General features: G+C 46.1%; 1 long non-coding RNA gene across 1 annotated transcript; it reads left to right on the forward strand.

Moving 5' to 3' along the window:
• Positions 1-628: 628 nt before the first annotated feature.
• LOC129021899 (uncharacterized) lies at positions 629-11,175 on the forward strand. The gene is made up of 3 exons (XR_008496171.1): positions 629-867; positions 1,741-1,878; positions 10,650-11,175. It is a non-coding gene; the product is annotated as an uncharacterized LOC129021899 (long non-coding RNA).
• Positions 11,176-11,807: the final 632 nt, after the last annotated feature.

Raw genomic sequence — 11,807 nt, forward strand, 5'->3', positions numbered from 1 at the left:
TACCAAGGTCAGTCATATAGCCCAGGTTCAGAGACAGTCTGATTCTAGAGCCTCCGCTCTTAACCTCTCAGCTACAGGGAATTTCATTCCTTGAAGGGGGTTTCCAGAGGTCACTTGGCCCAGTGCAGTGAGTGAGATGATGGAAACAGTCAACCATGTTTGCACCTGGCTGTGTGACCCTGGGCAAATTGATTACCTCCTGTGCTTCACATTTTAGAGCCTCACTTTCCTCCCCTAAAATGAGGATAATCACAACCATATCCACCTCTCAGGGCTGTTTTAGGGGTTAGTAATAACGTACTTAAAGTCCTCCACACAAGACCTTGTTAATACGATTATCATACCGATTATTATCCAGTACTAGTGAGCGAGGTATAAAAAACAGCTACAAAACCCCTAATCCTGGGCAAGAAGGAATCAAAATCTCTTTCTTAAGCGGTTTGTCCGTATCATTCATCAGCAACATGTAACCAACACATCTTGCCTTTTCTTCCTGTTTCCGTCAACCCTTCTAAGAAAGGAAGATAGGACTAGAAAAGAAAGTGCGTATATCTTGGTCATCATTTTAACCACTTTATTTTTTGGTTTTGGTTTTAATAATCTTGATTTCTGCTGAGAGACGCTCACAGAAGAGAGACCCACCCGGGCACCAAGTCCCTCCTGGTGGCAGGGGGACAGATGAAATTCCTCTTTCAAGGTCGCTTCCACTTCCACATCCCTGGGAGACTCATTCAAACCTACAATTATTTAGTGAGCACAGACTCTGTTCCAGTCATCTGTTAGGCACTGGGGACACAGCACCGAACAAGGCAGACAACATTCTTCATCTCACGGAGCTGACACTCTGGCAGAGGAGACAGAAAATAAGTAAGTAAAGAGGCCAGGCTCAGTGGCTCACGCCTGTAATCCCAGCACTTTGGGAGGCCAAGGAGGGTGGATCACTTGAGGTCAGGAGTTCGAGACCAGCCTGGCCAACATGGCGAAACCCCATCTCTACTAAAACTACAAAATTAGCCGGTTGTGGTGGCATGTGCCTGTAATCCCAGTTACTCAGGAGGCTGAAGCAGGAGAATCACTTGAACCCAGGAGGCGGAGGTTGTTGCAGTGAGCCAAGATCATGCCACTGCACTCCAGCCTGGGCGACAGAGCGAGAGACTCTGTCTCAAATAAATAAATAAATAAATAAGTAAAGAGATCATCTAATGTTTCAGTTTCAAAAAATGCCATGAAGAAAAATAAAACAGAGTAAAGGGATAGAGAGTGACGAGGAAACGGCTGTTATTTTAAACAAGGTGATCAGAGAAGGCCTCTTGGAAACATGAGAAAGGAGAGCTAATGAAGTGTGTGTACCTGGGGAAAGAGTATTCCAGGTGGAGACAGGGAGTGGCAGGTGCAAAGGCCCTGAGGCAGAACCCAGGGAGACAGTGGTAGGCCGTGAGTCTGGAGCGGCAGACAAGGCCTTCCTGTCTCCTCCTTTCTTCTCTGCCAAACTAGGGTGAGGACAGTGGCCTGCTGGCCCACATCCATCCCAGAGTTGCTGGGAGGTAATGGATGGGAAATTGCTTTGAGAGGCTGCACAGGGTCCAATAGGAGTGTTATTAATGGATGCACTGGACAACACCCATGCCAGGAGCACTTTAGGACAAAGTGGTTTCTTCTCCCTCCTGGTGAGTCCATGTTATCCTAAATACCAGCACTGAGAGAGCCCAAACTTCAAACATTCCCATCCTCTCTTTCAAGGAATGGAAATAGCAGGGCCTAGAGAAGACAGGAGAACCATCCAAGGCCAAGTTGCAAGTTCCTGCCAGAGCCCCAGTGTCAGGATCAGGCTCAAGACTGAAAAAATACTGAACCATCCCATTCCCAGGTGACAGGAGAGTAAGTAAAATCACTTTTCTTTTCTTTTCTTCCTAAGAGGTTGTTACTTCCCCTAGGGCAAGAGGGGGATGAGACCCTTTGCTGGCTGGATGGGCTGGGAAGAACAACAGTTTGCAAAGCAAATTAAATGCGTTAAATGGCCAGTTTCTCCCACCGTTGGGTCTCTTTGCCCTCAGCAAGTGACTTCTCAACTTCTCCTTTGTGGTTTTCAAAACATTCCCCTAAATTTCTTTTTTTGTTTTGTTTTGTAACGGTCTTGCTTTATCGCCCAGGTTGGAATGCAGTAGCATGATCTCGGTTCACTGCAACCCCCGCCTCCCAGGTTCAAGCAATTCTCCTGCCTCAGCCTCCCGAGTAGCTGGGATTACAGGTGCATGCCACCACGCCTGGCTAATTTTTGTATTTTAGTAGAGACGGGGTTTCACCATGTTGGCCAGGCTGGTGTCGAACTCCCAACCTCAGGTGATCCACCCACCTCGGCCTCCCCAAGGGCTGAGATTATAGGCATGAGCCACGGTGCCCAGCCTACCCCTAAATTTCTTAGGTCCTTGCCACCCATGGTGTATAAGAGTCAGAGAAGATATTGGGCTCTTTGGCCCCTTTCCACAGATGAGAAAACTGAGGCCCAGAGTAGTGAAACACACCTCATCTGAGACACTCGGGCTCCACAGTGAGGAGCTGCCCTTCTCTCTAAAAGAAGTGACTATAAACCGGTATAAGATAACATAATGAGAAAGGTAATTTCAGAGGATGCCAAGAGCTATGGATGAAATAAACCAGAGGGCTTGGCCGGGCACAGTGGCTCATGCCTGTAATCCCAGCCCTTTGAGATGCCAGGGTGGGAGAATCACTTGAGCCCAGGAGTTTGAAGCTGCAATGAGCTATGATCACACCACTGCACTCCAGCCTGGGAGACAGTTTTTTAAAAAACCAGCCTTGAGCTCAGGAGTTTGAGACCAGCCTGGGCAAATAGCGAAACCCTTGCCTCATCTTTACAAAAAATTCAAAAATTAACAGAGCATGGTGGTGCATGCCTGTGGTCCCAACTACGCGGGAGGCTGAGGTGGCAGGATCACTTGAACCAAGAAGGTGGAGGTTGCAGTGAGCTGTGATTTCGCCACTGCACTCCAGCCTGGGTGACAGAGTAAGACCCTGTGTCAAAACAAAACAAAAAAAGGTAGGATTGACAGGACTACTTTAGTGGTGGTCAGTGAAGGGTCCCGGGGGAGTTTACATATGAGCGGGTCCTGTAGCTTGAGCAACAAGCGGCCATGCCCAGAGCCAGGTAAAAGGGGTCTGGGCCAAGGGGTGGTAAATGCAAAGGCCCTGTGGCGGGGGCAAGCTTGGCCTCGGAGCAGCAAAAAGGAAAGTCCAGTGGTGCTGGAGCAGAGCAGAGCAGACCTGGGGAGGGTATGGGCCGATGGCAGCGGAAGGGGCCATGTCTCAGGCCTTCCCGGCCACTGTAAGAAATGTGGATTTAATCCTAAGGGCACTGGCTGCCAGTCGAGGCCTCCATGGTTGGTGGGAGAGCTGGGCCTTAAAACCCGGATCTCATCCTTCAGAGCCAAGGCTCATATGCCTGCAACTCCCCTTGGCCTTCTATGTGTCCCAAGACTTCCTCTGTCAACCCTGGAACTTCCTGGTTATACTCCGGGCATGTGACTCTGTCTCGTCCGCCTTGGGCTGTCAAGTGACTCCCACAGCCCTGATTTCCCACAAACTCACTCAGCATCAATCTCCTCTCACACACAGGCAGATATTCTCCTCGGCTTCCGCAGGTCACACTCTCTGGGAGCCTTGCCCCAGCAAATGAATTTGCATCTGCCCCCAATCCTCAACAGCAGCAGAAATTGGGGATGGGGAAAAGGAGAGAACAGAGAGACCTTTCAGGAGCGAATCAGTCTGCAAACTGGATAGGAAGGCAGAGAGAACACAGGCCAGACCCAACCTGGGGAGCTTATCAGCTCTGTCCTGGGGCGCAGGCTCCCAGAGGTCTGAGCTGTCTCCTCTGGCCTCACTCCTGTGTTAAGAGGTGACAGACAGGATCCCAGGGTGAGTCTGGCTGAAAATAGACAGGCAGCAGGGACAGCCATTAGTGGTCCCTTGTGAGGTTCTAACTCTCTACCATCAAATCACCATCAGACCACCTTCCTTGGTGTTATCTTTCTTTAATGTAGGCTGCTGAAGTCCTGATATTAACAATAATAATTCACTTTTATTGAGCACTTAATGTGTGCTACTCACTGTACTGAGTACTTTATTTTATTTTATTATTTTATTTAGAGATAGGGTCTAGCTTTGTCACCGAGGCTGGAGTGGGGTGGTGGAATCATAGCTCACTGCAACCTCCAACTCTTTGGCTCAAGTGATCCTCCCATCTCAGCCTCCTGAGTAGCTAGCACTATAGGCATGTGCCACCCTGCCCAGCTAATTATTTTTTTAATTTTTTGTAGAGGCATGTTGCCCAGGCTGATTTTGAACTCCCGACCTCAAGCGATCCTCCTGCCTCAAACTCCCAAAGTGCTAGGATTATAGGTGGGAGCCACAGCACTTGGCCAGTACTTTAGAATTTTAACTCATTTATACATCTATGTCAAATGGAAACAAAAAGATTCTTAGAAAACTTGGTGATTCCTGTGAATTTTAACAGGCTGGCTACCTTGTAACAATACCAGAAACAGAACCAGTGAGTTTGTCTGCCAACACTGCTTTAATACAAACCCAGTCACCCACCCCATAAGTCCCACAAAATGCCCCATGAAGATTCTCCCATGTGACTATTCCGGAGCCACCCTTCAGGAAGAACTTCCAGACACAAATCAGGGAGCCCCTGCCTCACCTCACACCCGTCAGGATGACTACTATCAAAAAGTAAAACAAAACAAAACAAATATACACAGAAAATAACAAGTGTTGGTGAGGATGTGGGAAAAATTTGAACCTGTATGCATTACTGGTAGGAATGTAAAATGGTACAGCTGCTGTGGACAACAGAATGTCAGTTCCTCAAAAAATTAAAATTAGGATTACCATATTACCCAGCAATTCCACTTCCGGGCAGATAACCAAAATAATGGAAAGCAAGATCTTGACCGAGCATGGTGGCTCATGCCTGTAATCCCAGCACTTTGGGAGGCCGAGGTGGACAGACCACCTGAGGTCAGGAGTTTGAGACCAGCCTGGCCAACGTGGCGAAACCCTGTCTCTACTAAAAATACAAAAATTGGCCAGGCATGGTGGCTCACGCTTGTAATCCCAGCTACTAAAGAGGCTGAGGCAGGAGAATGGCTTGAACACAGGAGGTGGAGGTTGCAGTGAGCTGAGATTGCACCACTGCACTCCAGCCTGGGCAACAGAGTGAGACTCTGTCTCAAAAAAAAAAAAAAAAAAAAAGAAAGAAAAGAAAAGAAAAAAAAAAAGAAAGAAAAGAAAAGAAAAAAAAAAGAAAGAAAAGAAAAGAAACCAAGGTCTTGAACAGATATTTGTGCAACAGTGTTCATAGCAGCATTATTCACAATAGCCAAAAGCCAGAAGCAATGCAAGTGTCCAACCACAGATGAATAGATTAACCAAGTGTGGCATCTACATACAGTGAAATATATTCCAACCTTAAAAATGAAGGACATTCTGATACATGCTACAACGTGGGTGAACCTTGAGGATATCATGCTAATGAAACAAGCCAGTCACCAGAAGACAAATACTATACAATTACACTGCGATAAGTTCCCTAGAGTAGTCAAAATCATAGAGACAGAAGGTAGAATGGCAGTTGCCACGGGCAGGAGGGCAGAACGGGGACTTGTTTAATGGGCATGGAGTTTGGCTTTGCAAGATGAAAAGAATTCTGGAGCTGGACAGTGGTGAAGGTTGCACAACAATGTGGATGTACTTAATGCGTCTGAACTGTACATTTAGAAACAGTTAAGATGTTACATTTTATGTTATGTGTATTTTACCACAACTAAAAATTCCTTAAAAGGCCAGGTGCCACAACTGTAATTCCAGCACTTTGGGATCCCGCGGCGGGTGGATCACGAGGTGAGGAGATCGAGACCATCCTGGCTAACATGGTGAAACCCCGTCTCTAATAAAAATACAAAAAATTAGCCAGGTGTGGTGGCACGTGCCCGTAGCCTACTCAGGAGGCTGAAGCAGGAGAATCGCTTGAACCCAGGAGGTGGAGGTTGCAGTGAGCCAAGATCGCACCACTGCACTCCGGCCTGGATGACAAAGTGAGACTCCGCCTCAAAAAAAAAAAAAAAAGGCCAGACGCAGCGGCTCATGTCTTCAATCCCAGCACTTTGGGAGGCCGAGGTGGGAGGACTGCTTGAGGGCAGGAGTTTGAAACCATCCTGGTCAACATAGTCAAACCATGTCTCTATAAAAGAAAATAAAAGAAAAAAAATGTTAGTAAGAAAAAATAAGATGGCCCCGCCTCCTTCCTGGGGCGCAGAAAGAGATCTCACTTTCTGACGGGAAGGAATGGGCCCCCAGCAGCATTGCAGTCACACCCAGCTCCTTCTATAGATGTTAATAGCCTGGAGCAGATCTTTGTGACCCCAAAATAAGCCATCTCAGACTTTTAGTGACACTCTTTAGCCCCAGAACAGCATCACAGTGAAAGGAGGTCGAGAGAAATGAGTTATAACATTGACTTTGGGGAACCTTAAACAATTCACTCCACGTCCCCGGACCTCAGTTTCCCAATCTTTCCAAGTGAGGAGGTTGGACTTCAGAAGTTGTCCAGGAATTATATCTGACCCCAGACATGTCTTGTTCGGCCATCACAAGATTTAAAAGCTGAGAGATATCCCATTAGAAGGTCTGGCCACCCAGGGGCTATGTTTTTCCGAGGTCACCATAGTCTGGAAGTGCACTGTCTGGAGGGGTTCCCCCTTGGATGGGGCCAGTGCTCCTCAGTTCCACCCCTGCCACAGGCACAAAACTTCCCGGCCAGGACCCTGTAGGCAGCTGAGTTTGCAAAGCCTGGACAAAGTGACAGTGGAGGGGCCTCACACTTCAGTGACAGCTGGGTCAGGGTTTTGTGGGTGAAGATTTCTTCTAAAACACAATTTGGGGGTTTTCAATCATGGGACACACTATCTCTGAGACCTCTCCTTTTTTAACCCCAATCCTGGATTCCTCAGACCAGTTTCCCAAATAGGGGGACCTCACACGAGGCTCTGCAAACCCCACTGGCACCCCACAACTTGACTTCTTCTCAATTTGTTGGGATTCCCAGCAGGAAAGGAAGTCTCCAGGCCTGCTTGCGGGGGCTTCCATACAATAACCTCCCTCTAGCCTCCCCTCGAAAAATAGAGAAAATGAAAAAGCAGGCCAGGCGCGGTGGCTCACACCTGTAATCCCAGCACTGCGAGAGGCTAAGGCGGGCAGATCACCTGAGGTCAGGAGTTTGAGACCAGCCTGACCCACATGGCAAAACCCTGTCTCTACTAAAAATACAAAAGTTAGCTAAGCGTGGTGGCACACACCTGTAGTCCCAGCTACTCTGGAGGCTGAAGCAGTAGAATAGCTTGAACCCAGGAGGCAGAGGTTGCAGTGAGCCAAGATTGTCCCACTGCACTCTGGCTTGGGCGACAGAGCGAGACTCTGTCTCAACAAAAGAAAAAATAAAATAAAATAAAAAAGCAAAAACCAAAAAGGCTCTTATTAAAACAATTCTTCATGACAACTCAGACAGGAAAGACAGGAACTGACATCATCATCCGTTGAACTCCTCCTCACCATAATTTGATACTAATAAAGCATAGCTTTTATTGAGCATTTACTGTGTGCCATACCTTCTTCTAAGCACCATGCATATTATTTCATTGAATCCTCATAGCAATCCAAGGAGATAGGCACTATTATAACCCATTTTACAGAGAAGAAAACTGAGGCAGAACCTGCACATTAGTGGTGAGAAGGCCTGTGAAAGACTTTAGCTTTCTCATCTCTCATCACGTGACCTTGGACAAGCCACTTCCCCTCTCCAGGCTTCAATCTCTAAGTTGTACAAGTTGATCATTCTGGTCTAAACAGTTTGTTATTCCTTGAACTCTTTTCCTAAAAATCAAAGCATACATTTAAAAAAAAGAATGAAAAATTGGAAACAACACTGCCTGTATAAGGGGTGTATGTGTGTGTTTGAAAAGCCAACTAGTGAAACTTTAAAAGCCAAAAAAGCCTAAATATATATATATATATATATATAAACTAATAAACTTTATTATTTTTTTTTTTTTTTGAGATGGGGCCTCACTGTGTTGCCTAGGCTGGAGCACAGTGGTGCAATCACAGCTCACTGCAGCCTCAACCTTCTAGGCTCAAACAATCCTCCCACCTCAGCCTCCTGAGTAGCAGCTGGGACTATAGGCACACATCACCACATCCAACTCATTTTTTATCTTTTCTTTGTAGAGGTGGGGTCACACCAGGTTGCTGGGGCTGATCTCAAACTCCTGACCTCAAGTGATCCTCCCACCTCAGCCTCCCAAAGTGCTAGGATTATAGGCGTAAGCCACTGTGCTTGGCCTAAACGTTATTTTTTCAGAGAATTTTATGTTTACAGAAAAATTGAAAGGAAAGTACAGAGAGTTCCCTCATACTCCCTCTCTCCCTCCCCTACTTTTCCCCATTATTAACATCTTGTATTAGTGCACTACACTTGTTACAATCGATGAGCTGATACGGGTACATTATTATTAACTAAGGCCCATAGTTTATATTAGAGTTGACTGTGTGTTATGCAGTCTGCAGGTCTTGGCAAATGTACGACATGCACCCACCATTACCTTATTATGTAGAATAGTTTCACTGCCCTAAAATTCTCCTGTGCTTCACCTTTTCATCTCTCCCCGCTCCCTCTCCACAAACCCCTGGCAACCACAGTTTTTTTTTCTTTTTTTTTCTTTCTCTATAGTTTTGGTTTATCCAGAATGTCACATAGTTGGAGCCATACAGTGTGTAGCCTTTTCATATTGTCTTTTTTTTTTTTTTTTTTGACACAGTCTCGCTGTGTCACCCAGGCTGCGGTACAATGGCATGATCTTGGCTCACTGCAACCTCCACCTCCCGGGTTCAAGTCATTCTCCTGCCTCAGCCTCCTGAGTAGCTGGGACTATAGGCGCACACCACCACGCCTGGCTAATTTTTGTATTTTTACTAGAGACAGGGTTTTATTGGCCAGGCTGGTCTCGAACTCCTGACCTCAGGTGATCTGCCTGCCTTGGCTTCCCAAAGTACTGAGATTACAGGCATGAGCCAGTGCGCCCAGCCCATATTGTCTTATTTCACTTAGCAATATACATTTAAGATTCTTCCATGTCTTTTCATGGCTTGATAGATCTTTTTTTCTAGTCAATGAATAATATTCCTTTGTCTGGACGTACCACAGTTTGCTTTTTCATTCAACTATTGAAGGATATCTTGATTGCTTCCACGTTTTGGCAATTATGAACAAAGGCTTATATGTTTTTTATAGTTTTTCTTGCCATTGGAAAAAGCAATGACATATGATCACTGCAGATTAGGAAAATACAAGAGGACACAGAGAATGAAATTTCAATCTTTCATTTCACAAAGAAAGAAACTGAGGCTGAGGGAGAGGAAATGACAGGTTCTCCTTGTTCATTCATTCATGTCTTCACTTATTCCTCCAGTGAATATTTACAGAGGACCTATTATGTTCAGGCACTGTGCTGGGACAGGAGACACCACTGGGAACAAGAGAGATGTCCGTTACTGGGGTTAGTATTCCAGACAGACAATAACCAAGTAAATAAATGAATCATATTTGTAACGAAATCACAGCTAATATTTATTGTGTGCTTTCTTTGTGCCAAATGTTGTTCAAAAAACTTTGTGTACTTTATGACATTTGGTCTTCACAAGCACACTGGGAAGTAAGCCTGTTATCTCAATTTTGCAGATGAGAAAAGTATAGTTCAGAGAGGTGAAATCATGAACCTAAGGTCACATCGCTCATCGAAGTCAGGGGAGCAAGATTTGAACGCAGGTCATGGCGCTCCCGTCTATGCACTTAACCACTGCTCTAAAATATGGGAAGATCATTTCAGATGGAGGGTTGGGGACAGAGCCCAGCTGAACCCTGACCTTCACCTTCTTATGCCTTTGTGTCGGGCACTTTGTTTTTCAGGGTTCTGAGAAGCCAAACTTCATTGTTCTTCGTGGCTTCTTCCAGTTGCTTAGCTGTGGTCCCTGGGGACCAGGGGGAAGGGCTTGGAGCTCATGGCTGGCCAGGGCCCTGTGTGCAATCAGATCACCTTTATTTTTAAGCCATGAAATCCCTGGTGACACAAGCTGCTCTTCAGAGGAGCAGGCTGACCTGACCAGGAGAACAGAGTCACTGGGCAGGGAGAAGCCACACACCTCAGGCAAAGTTTTTGACAATCAGGCAAGGAGGTGGGGTGGGGGTTCTTACCCAACCCTGCTTCCTGTGGGATCATTCAAATCAGTAGCAGAAAAAGCCATACGCTTATAAAATGGTACTGGGGAGTCTCTGAGGGAAATAGGTACTCCCGTACACCCCCGGGGAGTGGAAGGTGCCAGAGCAGTTTTGGAAAACTATTGTCATCAACTACCAAGTTTTACAGGAACACAGCCTTTGGCCAGCAGTTTCAGGTCTAGGGGTTCATCGTACAGATATCTTCACACATGTGTAAAATGAAGTATGTGCAATGCTACGCTTGACAGAAATTTGTAGAAAGAACTGGAATGTCCCCTTTCTTCTCCTACCCCCCACACAGGTCCCTGGTTAAAGAAACCAGGTCCGTGCTTGCAAAGAAATCTTCAGCAGCTGTTCAAAGGAAGACGGGTCTCCATGTACTGCAATTGAGCCCTCTTCAACATAAACTGTTAAGGGGGAAAAAGAAAGGTTCAGAACATTATATGCTATCCTGATTGTTACAAAAGAAACAAAAAGAGGTGGGCAGGGGCTCTGTCTATAGAGGTGTTGAACTGGGAGTTCCTCCACAAGAGCTTTTAGCATCCTGAGGCCTGGCATCCCAGTATTGGCCCTCCCTTGCTGTGCAATGAAGATCAAAGTTTCAACCTCTCTGTGCTCCAGTTTCCTCAACTGTAAAATTGGACTTGTTGGAAAAATTAAATAAAGTCATCTACACAAGAGGCATTTCTCAGTGCCTAGGATGTAGGAAATGGTCAATAAGGAACAGCTGTATAATAATTATTCTGCACAAACTCTCCCTGGAAGAAGGCACAAAAACATGGATAATGGGCTACTACCTCTGCGCACTGGGAAGACTGAAAGACGGGACAAGGGGTGACCAATTTTTCAGTGTATGCCCTTTTCGAAGTGTTAAACTGTTTCTTTTTTTTTTTTTGAGACAGGATCTCACTCTGTTGCCCCGCTGGAGTGCAATGGTGAGATCGTAACTCATTAAAGCCTCAACTTCCCGAGTTCAAGCAATCCTCTCACCTCAGCCTCCTGAGAAGCTGGGACTACAAGTGTGTGCCACCATACCTGGCTAATTATTAGTTTTTGTAGAGACAAGTTCTTCTCCTTGTGTTGCCCAGGCTGGTCTCAAACTCCTGGCCTCAAGGGATCCTCTGGCTAAACTTTTAATTTTTTACTTTGTGCATGTTTTAAAGTTTTTTAAAAATATATTATTTAAAATAGGGTAGCAGGGCCAAATCAAAATGAGAAGGAGCAGTTAAGCGATTTTCAGGCCATTTTCCAGATGGATTTTCTGAGCTAACAGCAACCTGGGTCCTGTGGCTCAAGGCCTGGCTGCTCATGGGCATTGTCTGGGACCCCAGCCCAGGGCCACTGGAGCGGAATCTGTGTTAACAAGCTGTCCAGGTGAGCCTCAGGCAGGCGCAAGTTGGAGAGGCACTGGTCTGAGGACTGCAGTCATAGAGGCCACCAAAGTGTTTTTCAGTTTTTT

This window comes from Pongo pygmaeus, chromosome 21 (genome assembly GCF_028885625.2).
Source record: "Pongo pygmaeus isolate AG05252 chromosome 21, NHGRI_mPonPyg2-v2.0_pri, whole genome shotgun sequence".
In the NCBI taxonomy this organism is placed as follows: Eukaryota; Metazoa; Chordata; class Mammalia; order Primates; family Hominidae; genus Pongo; species Pongo pygmaeus.